This window comes from Pleurodeles waltl, chromosome 9, assembly GCF_031143425.1.
Source record: "Pleurodeles waltl isolate 20211129_DDA chromosome 9, aPleWal1.hap1.20221129, whole genome shotgun sequence".
In the NCBI taxonomy this organism is placed as follows: Eukaryota; Metazoa; Chordata; class Amphibia; order Caudata; family Salamandridae; genus Pleurodeles; species Pleurodeles waltl.
This window is the reverse complement of record NC_090448.1, coordinates 673,521,441-673,537,081: the sequence shown is the minus strand read 5'-3', so window position 1 is coordinate 673,537,081 and position 15,641 is coordinate 673,521,441. Positions and strand designations below refer to the sequence as shown.

At 44.4% G+C, this 15,641-nt stretch overlaps 1 protein-coding gene across 4 annotated transcripts in view; it reads right to left on the bottom strand.

The window, feature by feature from the left end:
• EXOC3L2 (exocyst complex component 3 like 2) overlaps positions 1 to 15,641 on the bottom strand; it is a 457,018-nt gene that overhangs the window by 138,795 nt on the left and 302,582 nt on the right. The window lies entirely within an intron of this gene.

The following is a 15,641-nucleotide window of genomic DNA, read 5'->3' as shown; positions in this document are numbered from 1 at the left end:
GAACTTAAAAAGTGTGCTAAAATGCCACACATTTCAATAGAAGGTAACATCTGTAAATAAAGACATTGTCGCGTGTGGGTGGATCTTAAAAAAGGCAGTAAAAAACGCTTTCTATGTTTTCCATAAAATGTATAGAAGAGAACCACATATATTGTACTTTGGGGTGACTTTGTATCACAAGGACAGACCCCTAGTGTTGTACTCCAGTCGTTCATGGTCGGAAAAGTTACCAGACGATGGAACGTGTCTAGCCTTAGCCTAGTGAGAAAGAAATGATGTCGAGATTTATCAAGTAAGACTGTATACCCTCCGTTTACAGCATCAGTTGATTAGACATGACAGTATGTTTTTTTGCCTTTCCTATCCACCTCTGGTCTTCTAAGTACTTCAGGGACAGGGACCTCAGATCTTTCCTGGTTAATCTCTTCAGTAATTCTGGGTTTGTGTAGTATTCTTTATGGCCCATATTTTCAAAGAAGGTCCTAATGTACCTCAACCAAGGGACTCTTAGAGAAAAAACTGATGCCGTGCAATCCCGTAACACTGCCCTATTTAGGCCAGTGTGTTCTGAGGTCCAAATTTTCTGCTATAGAAATATTTGCTGTATCTTTATTAAATCAACCAAAAATGGGGCCCCAAGTTCTGCATGGCTAATATATGATGAAGTACATTTTGGTACCGTTAACAAATGTCTAAAAAAATCATTTTCCACCATTTGGATCGTGTTACAATTGGTATACCCCCCACACCCCTGCTCCGTACGTGGCAGACGGAATGCATTTAGCTCTATAGACCTTTAGCATGTTCTGCGGAGTAATCACCCCAAGCCTCTTTGAAAAAATCTTCAGGGCCGTCGTTGTCTTCATGATCTGTAGCTTCTTAGTTTTTACACACTGTGCCCAAGAACCTTGCATATCGAACATTATGCCCAGATAAGAAAATGTTGAAGTTGTATCAATCTTTCCGTCTTGCGTGATGATATCGTGAGTCTTAATTTATTTCTTGCCACAATTCATTAAAAAGGTTTTTGAACGGTTGATGGTAAGGCCCAAGTCTGTCATGTATGTGATACTAGTTGTTAAAAGTCTTTGGAGGGCTAGCGGCGTCCGGGCCATAAGTACAGCGTCAACTGCATAGAGACCCATAATTTCGGGCATTGCAGGACCCACCGAAAAAATGTCGGAATATGTGGATGTGTTCCTTCAACCTATTGTCATCAATCTCCCTTCATATATCAAAGATACGACTCATATCCTGAGTATCTTGAGTGATATTGAATGGGATACTAATATGTTATTGGTCACCTTGGATGTAGTTTCACTATATACATGTATAAGACATGAATTGGGTCTACAAGCGGTGGAATTGTTCCTTAATAGAAAATCTGCTACTCTTTGAGAACATACGAGGATGATTTTGGAAATGATTGATCTAATACTCAACAATAATTTCTTCCTTTTCAAAAAAGACTGGTACAGGCAAAAACAGGGGGTGGCGATGGGCTCGAGATTTCCCCCTTCTTATGCAAACCTATTCATGGGTCTGTCTGAGGAGAGGTGGGTCTGGGGCCCTGATGCCGCCCAGTGGCAGTCGGACATACTATTTTGGGATCGTTATATTGATGACTGCATAATGATTTGGACGGGCAGTGTGGTGCGCCTGATTAAGTTTTTAAAATTTCTTAATCTAAACGATATGAATGTCAAGTTTACATATCAATACAGTTCTAATCTAATTGAATTTCTGTACAATTGTTCACAGAAGATAATAGAATTCACAGTAGATTATATAGGAAGTCTACAGCATGCAATTCGATCTTACACGCTGAAAGTGCTCACCCACAACATCAAATCACCTCAGTACCCTTTGGTGAAATGATCAGGGCAAGACGCAACTGTATTAAGCATTATGAATTTAAGGCATGCATTGCAGAGATGAGTGAACGATTTGAACAGCGAAGATATCATAGGCATACTGTAGTTAGTGCACTACGCAGAATAAGACACATACGCAGGGAGGATACACTCAAGCCCAGAGAGCGCAAGACACAAAAGGAGGATTTTGGAAAGGTGAGACTGGTCCCGGATTACACTGAAACTTCTAAGTTGCTGCGGAAATATGTCCATAAGCATTGGCATATTTTACAACAGGATGATATTCTGAGGGATGTCATTGCCAATAAACCGGAAACAACATATCGTAGAGGTAGATCCCTTAAGAGCTTACTCAGCCCTAGTTTAATGACGGTGTATAAGAGTGAGGATTGGTTATCCATCTATAGGATGGTTTTTTTTTAGTTGTGGACACTGTGGTTTATGCAAATGGGCCTGTCAGGGCAAGAAGGAATTCACGAGTAATACAGGCAAGACGTACAAGATTAGATCTAATATCAATTGCAGCACTTCATTTGTGGTTTACATTGTCACCTGCAAATGTAAGCAATTTTATGTGGGTAGTGTAATTCGTTCACTTAGAGTTAGAATAGGGGAACATGTAAGGGCACTATTGCATGAAGATGTAAGATATCCATTGGTAGTACACATTATCACATGCAATTCACAGGGTTCCCACAAAACATTTGAATTCTTTTGGTATTGATCATATAATAGAGGACCCCAGAGGGGGTAATAGGGAATTAGCTTTACGTAGGAAAGAGGAATTGTGGATCCTGCGCCTCAGAACGGTAGAGGCAGGTCTCAATATGGATCGTGAATTAGAATATTTTTTAGGAGAGTAGGTTTGGATAGGTCTGAGATTTGATGTCTGAAGTGGATAATCTTCATATAAGAACAACCTTTTAGTTTAAGGTAGCATCCTAGGATATGATTCAATAGGGTAAGTCAGATGATATATCATGTATCTGTTTCTCTCTGTATTTAATGTTTTAACAAAGTATATATTTGTTTCTCTCTATATCTAATGATTGAACAAAGCATGTTAACACATTGTGATATTATATATAAAAGAATTAATGTTTCTTGTAAATATATGCCAACAAAATATGCATTTAGGTTAGCAAACGATGTCTTGAGCATTACTTATCAGGTCATTTTTTAAATTTAGTTTACAACATTTGCATGTAGGTCAGAAAACAATGTATTTGGTATTATTTATGATGTACAAATGCCCCAAGCTAATTGCTTGGTGGGTTACTTTTTGGTTGTAATATGTCCATTCCACTAGGGATTCGATTAGTCATCAACCTATATATTTGAACACCAAAATTAACATTACAGGGGTGAATAGCACTTTCTATATTCTTTATTATTATTACTTTTTACTTTTCTTCTCTCTTTTTCCTTATTTCTCTATTTTTCTTGATCAGGTTATTTTTTTAATTTTGCGCAAGTGTTGATGGATGCATTTTTGGTAAATAATAGACCCTCACCAACTGGCAACAGTCCTTTACTGTCATTCAAGGAACATTGGGGGTCATTACAACATTGGCGGGCGGCAAGCTGTAACCGCCGTGTGGCCGCACTCCTGCGGTCCCCATTACAACATTCCCGCTGGGCCGGCGGGCGCAAACCAGGTTTACACCCGCTGGCCCAGCGGGGATGCGGCCGCAACATAGGAGCCGCCTCCTAATGGAGCCGGCGGTGTTGCGGCCGTGCGACGGGTGCAGTAGCACCCGTCGGGCTTTTCACTGTCTGCTCTGCAGACAGTGAAAAGCTGCACGGGACCCTGTTAGGGGGCCCCTGCACTGCCCATGCCAGTGGCATGGACAGTGCAGGGGCCCCAGGACTCCCCTTAGCGCCAGCCTCTTCCTGGCGGTGCAAACCACCAGAAACAGGCTGGCGGTAGGGGAGTCATAATCCCCAGGGCAGCGCTGCTTGCAGCGCTGCCCTGGCGGATTATCACCGCCGGGGCTAAAACGGCAGGAAACCGCCGGCCCCGGCGGTGCGACCGCGGCGCTACCGCCGTGGTCATAATATGGGTCTCCGTACCGCCAGCCTGTTGGCAGTACGGACGCCACTTTAGCCCTGGCGGTCTCCGACGGCCAGGGTCGTAATGACCCCCATTGTCTATATTAACATTAAGTCGTTTCAGCTAGGCATTCACGGATGTTCACTCAGTATTTTATCTATTTCCTCATCAACAACGTGCTATAAAATACACATAATATTCTTTCCAAAATGGCCGTGTTGCATATAGAATATTTCCATTTCTATTTTACTGTGTTGTTTTCATGCTATGTCAGGCAATATGCTGGTAACAAAATGGCCGCGTTCCGTAAGGATTAGTCCTATTTCTATTGCACTGTGTCTTTTACATGCCATGTTAGGCATTGCGTTGGTTACAGAGTCGCGCACTCAATCCTTCTTCTATTACATTAATTGAGGTGATGAACTCGCTACGTTACGCAGTTTCGTTTGCGTACTCGCGAACTAAAAGAATGTTGGTCCAACGATAGCAGGCTCGCTTTCACAGGTGGGTTTTATTGGTTGGTACTGTTATCGGCCATCCTGTTATTACCGCTAAGACTTTGGCCGTAGTTTTGTAATGCTACACATTTATTATTCAAAGAGCTATACTATTGGTAGCGTTACTATGCATTTACTATTTGTATCATTTAGCAGAATTGGGAGGTGACTTTGGAGAGGAGTGCCTTCAATAACTCTTAAATTAAAAGAGGATTCATGTTTATACCCTATTAAGTATTGTTGACTCGCGGCAGATTTGCCTTACAGGTAAATGCCATACAGGTATTTTGAATTTTATAATAGGGTTATTTTTGGTATCTGGCAGGGACCTTAGCCATCTGGAATAGGAATATTTTCTAACATTTTCCAGTATTTGTTTCCACTATCTCACAAACTTTTTCATTTTGTTATATCACGGAAATACGTTTGAAATTACACTAATTGGGTAATGTTGGGAATTTCTGTAGTTTGGGTCTATTGCAGTGATATTATCACAGGCATGCACACTATAGCATGTTTTTTACTTTTCAACACTTGCCACACTACTAACTTACATTTGTCCATCCCACGTCTTTTGGTATGTTATGGTGACGGGCCCCATACATGAATTGATTCTTGATTATTAATCTAATTGGCTCACGTGGTATATTTTGGTAACAATTTCAGCCCTGATGAAGTTGATGGGGTGTCCCCTGGATGAAACACGTGTTGGCTGTGGGGTTTGATTGGAACAAGAAGTATCAAGACTATGACTCATGGCTGTGTCGCAGAGTAACTGAAAGGATTGTGTTTGGACACTATTATTAAAGTTCAAGAATTTTTGGAACTGCATTGGAGACTGCCTCGCTTTTTTAGTTATTTTGTTTAAATTCAACACCATTCTAAGGACACATAGGGGGTTATTCTAACTTTGGAGGAGGTGTTAATCCGTCCCAAAAGTGACAGAAAAGTGACGGATTTACAACCTGCCGTATTACGAGTCCATTATATCCTATGGAACTCATAATACGGCTGGTGGTATATCCGTCACTTTACCGTTACTTTTGGGACGGATTAACACTCCTCCAAAGTTAGAATAACCCCCATAGTATGGTGCTCTTTTTCAAAGGACAATTGTAGTGACTCTAGCAGATACGAATTTCTGTAGTCATTGGTATATATGTGTTTACTTTATGAGTGCCTCTTATCTGTTTATCAAGTATTTTCTGTTTGGCTAGACACAGAGTTGGGGATAAGGGGTGTCGTCCCCTAAGAGTGCACCGTGTGATAACTTAAGTCAAGAATCTATATTTACCTCGTTGCCTTGAGTGCCATTCTTTCCCTTAAACAACATCCTTTCTGTTTGGAAATTTCGGAGTCGGGCGATGGCCTATTTGAGGGAGATCTTTACATTTGCTTGTTAATTCTAATTCCAACTTGTTTATATATATATTGAGAATAAGAATGGGGCTAATACACAGCCTTGAGGTACTCCCCTGTGTATATTAAAAGGTCTAGTGCATTCCCCTCTTGTCCCATATCTCACCCTTGCTCTAATCCCTAGATACAGTTCCCGTATGAACTGGATTATTGTCACTTCTACCCCTATGCTACTTAGGATTTCCCATAGTTTCTCATGAACTACACAATCAAATGCTCAAGATAAATCTATAAAGGCCAGATACAAGTTACCCTCTCTAATCTTTGTGTATTTCCCAATTATGATACTTAAATTCAGTCATTGTTCCACTGTGCCTATTCCTGTACAGATACCGTACTGTAATTCAGATAAGATATTGTTTTCCTCAGCCCAGCCCAGTAATCTATTCAGAATAACTCTCCCAGCTATTTTAGCTTATGTGTCAAGTAATGAGATGGGTCTATAACAGGCTGGGTTAAGGCGGTCACCTTTTTTGTATATGGGGACAATAATGGAATCTATCCAAGATGGCAGAGGTCCTTGCATACTGCAAGCCCTCAATACCTGCGTCAATAAGGGGCCCCATACTTGTACGTTTGCCTTATATAAATCTACCAGTACACCATCGGACCCAGTGCTTTTCCCGCCTTACTTGATTTTATAGCTTCTACTACTTCCTCCAGACTGAACTGATTGTTATAATCATATGTGAATTCTTTTGGGTGGTATAACTCATTGAAGTAACTCTCTGTCAGAAGCCGGGCTATATATCTTGGAGAAGTAACCAATCCAGTCCTCTTCTGTTATTGCAATTTCCATTCTAGGATCATGTCTAGCCCCTGGCGTAGGAGTATTTATTATTTTCCAAAAAAGGATATTATCTTTTGTAAGGCTAGCTTTGTGTAAGGATTCCCAAGTATTTTCTTTCATGGTAATTTTCCTTTTTTTATCGGCCGCCTTTTATTCCTGCCTCTGTACACGTGTCTCAGTTATACATCTTATTGGGGCACATAGGATCTTTTTTAATCTCTTATGTGCTTTTGTGCAATCGAGGTCAAACCAGACCATTTTTCCCTTCTGCCCCCTCTTTCCTGTTTTGCTGGTGAGAGCTTTTTTCACACCTTGTGTTATCAAAGAAAAGGCACTTAAGCATTTTGCTGGATCTATGTCATCGCTGAGGCAGTCCGCAAAAGCATGCTTATGTTCACAAATTAGCTGCTTTAGAAGGCCCTTTGGCTCTATTTGCGACCATCGTAGTAAGTACCCATTACGCAAGGCTAATTCAATATCATTTACCAAAGCAGCTTTATCCTGCTGTCTAAAAGTAGGAGATGTTAGTGTGATCTTTAAACTCTGCGGGAAATGGTCACTTATTGCAATATCATACAGTAAATATTTGGAGAGGTAGTGGCGAAGTGAGTAGACATTAAAACGTAATCAATTACTGTGTCTGCACCCCTTCCATTAAAAGTTGGATTAAACTGTGGGTCATCAAAATAAATTTAATTTATAAAGGACAAATTAAATTTATGAGCCAATATGTTCATTGCATCACCTTGAATGTTATGACTAAAATAAGGCCTCAAACCAATATCTTCCTCTTACAGACTACAGACCTTCTCAGAAGTTTCCTTGCAGAGATGGACATTAAAGTCGCCACCCCACAGAATGAGACTTTCTCGCCTTGATTTTGTGCAGATTCTCTCTAATTCCTCACCTAACTGTGTTAAAATAATGGGGACCACGCCCGCTGGTGCATTGTTATAAAAATTAATAACCACTAGCTGGGTCTTTTGATCTAGATTACTCACTATCACTTGGTAATGTACCTTTGAGATTTGCATGTTTAAATTTGTTAGGGAAAGCTCGTTTGATATGTATGTACATAAACCCCCTTTTGGCCTACCATGTCCTGTAGATACTGCCGGAGTGTGGTATGTTTTATATCCATTAATATGGATAGGATTTAGGAGCCAAGTTTCCTGTAGGCATATAAAGGGAAAATCTACAATAAAATGCATCCAGTCCGCGTTACTAAGCTTATTACTTATGCCTGCCACATTCCTATAAAGTAAAGCTATTTCCGATTTCTGTTGGTTCTGTCCCTGTGCCTTATTTAGAATCAGGGGGGATGTACCACTATGAGTTATAAGGGTTGGTATCCTGGGCATATCTCCCTGCCTTGGCTGCCCCCCTTCTATATTCATTTCCAGTGCCATTACATTAGGTGTCTCTTTCTTCGCCCTACTAAGTCAATCTAAATCTTCTAGCGTTGCAAGGGTTTGAAATCTGTTACAAGAAGAAATAGAGTCAAGGCTAGGTAAAGCTGTTATATAGGATGGCCGAGCAATGTTAGAATTTTGCCCCGAAAAACGTTGATAAAAATATCCCAGCGGTAGTAATGAGATACCCTGGTGAGTAACATGCCTTACCCCGACTTCGCGAATAACTCTCTCCACTAGATCTGGGGATTTAAATGAAAGAACCACGCAGTCTCCCTCCAATACTTTCTGGCTGCTTCCTAACCATTTGATTCTCCTTACCATTTTTATATCATCAAAAAGGGGCCCCACCATCCCGGGATCCAGGCGTGATGCTATCCAGTTAAGGGATTTGTTCCTCAGGGCTGTCCATGTTTCCCGATGCTGGTTAGCCACAAGAGGAACATTAGCCAGGACCACTATGTATGGTGTTGCCTCCATGGGGAGATGTAAATAACCACTTGGTGTGTGCGAAGGCTCAGTGGTTCTCCTTCTTGTGTATTGTTCCCCAGCGGGGTTTGTGGCAGGCTGAATTTTCCTTTCTATGGACGGAACACACTGTTCAGCTTCCTTACGTGTATTTGCCTGGTAATTGGTGGTAATGTTAAAGGTTGTGAGTTACTCGTAAGATTTAGAGTCGGGTCAGGTTTCATTTGGAGTTTTTCTCATTTGTATTACAGGTTGTGAGTTACACATAGTGTTTGAAGTTGAGAATGATACACTAGGATCTTTTCTCAGGGGATGTTGGTCCTTGGGCTGTAATGACTTCATAATTAATAGGCCTGCCTCCAGATTGTTCTCTACCACTCTTAAGCATTCTGAAAGGGAGTCCAGTGAGGCCCAGACTGATGATTTCAAGGCAGTTATTGATTTGTGAATATTAACAAGAAGATTTCGAGTTGTGTCCACTGGTTTATTTAGAGCTTTCCTCCGGATTACTTTTTTTGGTGGCTGTCTTCCAGGAATAGTTACTATCTCTTGCTTTGAGTTTTTATTAATGGAGTTATCTACCCTCCCTATCGAGGGTTTCCTTGGACGCTTGGGGGATGGTAAAGAATCATCCGGGACATAAATTAGGTCCGAGATGTTTTGAATGCACCTATTTTTATAATTTTTGCTTTCATGATTCTCTCTTACCTTCACCCTAGTACCTCTATTATTGCAATCAACCTGGTTCTCTAGGTTCCTTGACGGGGGAATAGTATAACCACTAGAAGTCAACAGTTTTTCTTCGACATTGGAGATTTGCTTATCTATCAGCCCCAGCACTCCTGAAATATATTTTAATATGGAGGTACTATCTTTTATGTTTGGGGGAGGATTCGGCATTGAATGCTTTCTTTTGCCCATGATTTAAGTAAATATGGGTGATCCTATTTGAAAGGGAAAAAAAAGAAAAAAAGGTGTACAAGTTAAATTAATTAAATTCATTAATTTACCAGCCAACCAAACTCCTTGTGTTGCGCAAATGCCAGGCCAGCCTGCCTGGTTAAACCAATTATGTATACGCAGTTTCAATCAAAGCAATCTCTGTAGACCACCTTATCCATAAGATTAAGACATATATTATGTGAACGACACTCTTACTTGTTTATCCTATTCCTTTATCCAAGGGGCAGTTGTTTCCTGCATTTAATTGTTAGGGGGGGGGCCCAGTCCGGCCTCCTTCGGGCTCTGACGCCCTTGGCCCGCGCGTGTCCCGCGAAGCGGGGAGCCAGCGGTGCTTTTGCATGCTGGGCAGGTGTCTGGCCCCGCCCCCAGGCCTCCTCAGTCTCTTCTGTGACTTAGAGTCCCTGTGGCAGCATTAATGGCGGGCAGGAGAGCGTCCCGCGATGCAGGGAACCGGCGGTGCTTTTGCTCGCAGGGCAGGTGTCTGGCCCCACCCCCAGGCCTCCTCAGTCTCTTCTGTGACTTAGAGTCCCTGTGGCAGTTGTAATGGTGGGCAGGAGAGCATCCCACGATGCGGGGAACCGGCGGCGCTTTTGCGTGCTGGGCAAGTGTCTGGCCCCGCCCCCAGGCATCCTCAGTCTCTTCTGGGACTTAGAGTCCCTGTGGCAGCAGTAATGGCGGGCAGGAGAGCGTCCCGCAATTCGGGAAACCGGCAGTGCTTTTGCGCGCTAGGCAGGTGTCTGGCCCCGCCCCCAGGCCTCCTAAGTCTCTTTTGGGACTTAGAGTAATGGCGGGTAGATGAGCGTCCCGCGATGCAGGGAACCGGCGGTGCTTTTGCGTGCAGGGCAGGTGTCTGGCCCCACCCCCAGGCCTCCTCAGTCTCTTCTGTGACTTAGAGTCCCTGTGGCAGCAGTAATGGCGGGCAGGAGACCGTCCTGCGATGCGGGTAACCAGCGGCGCTTTTGCATGCTGGGCAGGTGCATGGCCCCGCGCCCAGGCTTCCTCAGTCTCTTCTGGGACTTAAGAGTCCCTGTGGAAGCAGTAATGGCGAGCAGGAGAGCGTCCTTCGATGCGGGGAACTGGCGGATGTTTTGCGTGCTGGGCAGTTGTCTGGCCCCGCCCCCAGGCCTCCTCAGTCTTTTCTGGGACTTAGAATCCCTGTGGCAGCAGTAATGACGGGCAGGAGAGCGTCCCGCGATGCGGGGAACCGGCAGCACTGTTGCGCCCTAGGCAGGTGTCTGGTCCAGCCCCCAGGCCTCCTCAGTCTCTTCTGGGACTTAGAGTAATGGCGGGCAGGAGAGCGCCCCTCTTTAATTTCAAAAGTTACTGCAGCTAATCCCATCTGCTCTTTAAAAAACCAAATTTTTCCAAGTCTGGTTCTGGGATTATACAATGTTCACCTTAAATATAGCTGTTTTAATTGCTAGAGTCTGTAACAAATTGAAATCCTTATGTCTAGAGGACAATATGACAATGTGAATTATCATGTTTCTGGTAGCAATACATTTCAACTTTGATATAATGTCCGTATCTCAAGTAAATGTATAAACGTCGGATTACTGCAGTCAATACTGGATAAAATATATACAACATATACAATATATATTATTATAGATGTGTAACTGTTAATAACAGAACAGGAATTGTAAGGAAATGCCTCCTTGGCATGGTTACCCCCTGACTTTTTGCCTTTGCTGATGCTATGTTTTGATTTGAAAGTGTGCTGAGGCCTGCTAACCAGGCCCCAGCACCAGTGTTCTTTCCCTAACCTGTACTTTTGTTTACACAATTGGCACACCCTGGCATCCAGGTAAGTCCCTTGTAACTGGTACCCCTGGTGCCAAGGGCCCTGATTCCAGGGAAGGTCTCTAAGGGCTGCAGCATATCTTATGCCACCGTGGGGACCCCTCACTCAGCACAGACACACTGCTTGCCAGCTTGTGTGTGCTGGTGAGGACAAAACGAGTAAGTCGACATGGCACTCTCCTCAGGGTGCCATGCCAACCTCACACTGCCTATGTAGTATAGATAAGTCACCCCTCTAGCAGGCCTTACAGCCCTAAGGCAGGGTGCACTATACCATAGGTGAGGGCACCAGCGCAAGAGCACTGTGCCCCTACAGTGTCTAAGCCAAACCTTAGAAATTGTAAGTGCAGGGTAGCCATAAGAGTATATGGTCTGGGAGTCTGTCAAACACGAACTCCACAGCACCATAATGGCTACACTGAAAACTGGGAAGTTTGGTATCAAACTTCTCAGCACAATAAATGCACACTGATGCCAGTGTACATTGTATTGTAACATACACCCCCTGAAACCTTAACCAACTACCTGTGTAGGCTGACTGGTTTTAGCAGCTGGCCACACTCGAGACATGTTGCTGGCCACATGGGGAGAGTGCCTTTGTCACTCTGTGGCTAGTAACAAAGCCTGCACTGGGTGGAGATGCTTATCACCTCCCCCTTGCAGGAGCTGTAACACCTGGTGGTGAGCCTCAAAGGCTCACCCCCTTTGTTACAGCACCACAGGGCATTCCAGCTAGTGGAGTTGCCCGCCCCCTCCGGCCACGGCCCCACTTTTGGCGGCAAGGCCGGAGGAGATAATGAGAAAAACAAGGAGGAGTCACTGGCCAGTCAGGACAGCCCCTAAGGCAACCTGAGCTGAAGTGACTCTGACTTTTAGGAATCCTCCATCTTGCAGATGGAGGATCCCCCCAATAGGGATAGGAATGTGACCCCCTCCCCTTGGGAGGAGGCACAAAGAGGGTGTAGCCACCCTCAGGGCTAGTAGCCATTGGCTACTGCCCTCCCTGACCTAAACACACCCTTAAATTCTGTATTTAGGGGCTCCCCTGAACCTAGGAACTCAGATTCCTGCAACCTAAGAAGAAGAGGACTGCTAAGCTGAAAAACCCTGCAGAGAAGACGGAGACACCAACTGCTTTGGCCCCAGCTCTACCGGCCTGTCTCCCCCCTTCTGAAGAAACTGCTCCAGCAACGCTCTCCCCAGGGACCAGTGACCTCTGAATCCTCAGAGGACTGCACTGCTCTAGAAGGACCAAGAAACACCCGAGGACAGCGGCTCTGTTCACCCAAGACTGCAACTTTGTTTCCAAAGAAGCAACTTCAAGACAACTGCGTTTCCCGCCGGAAGCGTGAGACTTGCTACTCTGCACCCGACGCCCCCGGCTCGACTTGTGGAGAAACAACACTTCAGGGAGGACTCCCCGGCGACTACGAGACCGTGAGTAGCCAGAGTTGCCCCCCCTGAGCCCCCACAGCGGCGCCTGCAGAGGGAATCCCGAGGCTCCCCCTGACTGCGATTGCCTGACTCCCAGATCCTGACACCTGGAAAAGACTCTGCACCCGCAGCCCCCAGGACTTGAAAGATCGGAACTCCAGTGCAGGAGTGACCCCCAGGAGGCCCTCTCCCTTGCCCAGGTGGTGGCTACCCCGAGGAGCCCCCCCCTTGCCTGCCTGCATCGCTGAAGAGACCCCTTGGTCTCCCATTGATTTTCATTGGAAATCCGACGTGTGTTTGCACACTGCACCCGGCCGCCCCCGTGCTGCTGAGGGTATACTTTCTGTGCTAACTTGTGTCCCCCCCGGTGCCCTACAAAACCCCCCTGGTCTGCCCTCTGAAGACGCGGGTACTTACCTGCTGGCAGACTGGAACCGGGGCACCCCCTTCTCCATTGAAGCCTATGTGTTTTGGGCACCACTTTGAACTCTGCACCTGACCGGCCCTGAGCTGCTGGTGTGGTAACTTTGGGGTTGCTCTGAACCCCCAACGGTGGGCTACCTTGGACCCAAACTTGAACCCCGTAGGTGGTTTACTTACCTACAAAAACTAACAAATACTTACCTCCCCCAGGAACTGTTGAAAATTGCACTGTCTTGTTTTAAAATAGCTATATGTAATTTATTTGAAAAGTATATATGCTATTGTGATTATTCAAAGTTCCTAAAGTACTTACCTGCAATACCTTTCATTTGAAGTATTACATGTAAAATTTGAACATGTGGTTCTTAAAATAAACTAAGAAAATATATTTTTCTATACAAAAACCTATTGGCCTGGAATTGTCTTTGAGTGTGTGTTCCTCATTTATTGCCTGTGAATGTACAACAAATGCTTAACACTACTCCTTTGATAAGCCTACTGCTCGACCACACTACCACAAAATAGAGCATTAGTATTATCTCTTTTTGCCACTATCTTACCTCTAAGGGGAACCCTTGGACTCTGTGCATACTATTCCTTACTTTGAAATAGTGCATACAGAGCCAACTTCCTTCATTGGTGGATCAGCGGTGGGGTACAAGACTTTGCATTTGCTGGACTACTCAGCCAATACCTGATCACACGACAAATTCCAAAAATTGTCATTAGAAATTGATTTTTTCAATTTGAACTATTTTTCTAAATTCTTAAAAAGTCCTGCTAGGGCCTTGTGTTACTCCCTGTTAGCATTTCTTTTAGAGTTTAAAAGTTTTGTGAAAGTTTGAATTAGGTTCTAGAACTAGCTTTAGATTCTTAAAAAGTATTCCAACTTTTAGAAACATAATGCCTGGTGCAGAAGAGAATGGGGTGGAACTCGACCTCACACCTTACCTCCATCTTAAGATGAGGGAGCTAAGGTCTCACTGCAAAATAAAGAAAATCCCAATTGGCTTAAGACCCTCCAAACAACAGCTCCAGGAGCTTTTGGCAGAGTTTGAAAAAGCCAACCCCTCTGAGGATGACAACCCAGAGGATGAGGATAGTGAACTGGAGGAGAATTCCCACCTTCCAGTCCTAACTAGGGAACCCAGGGACCCTCAATCCCTGATTCCAACTGTGTTAGTCAGAGATGCTGCTTCCCTCACAGGAGGGGCCAGCACCTCTGAAATCACTGAGGATAGCCTCAGTGAAGATGACCTCCTGTTAGCCAGGATGGCCAAAAGATTGGCTTTGGAGAGACAGCTCCTAGCCATAGAACGGGAAAGACAAGAGATGGGCCTAGGTCCCATCAATGGTGGCAGCAACTTAAATAAGGTCAGAGATTCTCCTGACATGTTGAAAATCCCTAAAGGGATTGTAACTAAATATGAAGATGGTGATGACATCACCAAATGGTTCACAGCTTTTGAGAGGGCTTGTGCAACCAGAAAAGTGAACAGATCTCACTGGGGTGCTCTCGTTTGGGAAATGTTCACTGGAAAGTGTAGGGATAGACTCCTCACACTCTCTGGAAAAGATGCAGAATCTTATGACCTCATGAAGGGAACCCTGATTGAGGGCTTTGGATTCTCCACTGAGGAGTATAGAATTAGATTCAGGGGGGCTCAAAAAACATCAAGCCAGACCTGGGTTGATTTTGTGGACTACTCAGTGAAAACACTGGATGGTTGGATTCAAGGCAGTGGTGTAAATGATTATGATGGCTGTACAATTTATTTGTGAAAGAACACCTATTAAGTAATTGTTCAAATGATAAACTGCATCAGCATCTGGTAGACCTAGGACCAATTTCTCCCCAAGAATTGGGAAAGAAGGCGGACCATTGGGTCAAGACTAGGGTGACAAAGACTTCCACAGGGGGTGACCAAAAGAAAGGGGTCACAAAGCCTCCCCAGGGGAAGAGTGTTGAGACATCCAAAAACTAAAATAGTAAAGAGTCTTCTTCAGGCCCCCAAAAACCTGCATAGGAGGGTGGGCCCACAGCCTCTTCACAAAACAATTTTGGGTACAAGGGTAAAAACTTTGATCCCAAAAAGGCCTGGTGTCGTAGCTGTAATCAGCCTGGACACCAAACTGGAGACAAGGCCTGTCCCAAGAAAAGTACCACTTCCAACTCCACTCCAGCTAACACTGGAATGGCTAGTCTCCAAGTGGGATCAACAGTGTGCCCAGAGCAAATCAGGTGTCACACTGAAGCTACATTAGTCTCTGAGGGTGGGGTGGATTTAGCCACATTGGCTGCCTGGCCTCCTAACATGCAAAAATACAGGCAGCAGCTCTTAATTAATGGGACAAGTGTAGAAGGCCTGAGGGATACAGGTGCCAGTGTCACCATGGTGACAGAGAAACTGGTTTCCCCTGGTCAATACCTGGCTGGACAAACTTATCCAGTCACCAACGCTGACAATCAGACTAAAGTACATCCCATGGCTATGTTAACTTTAG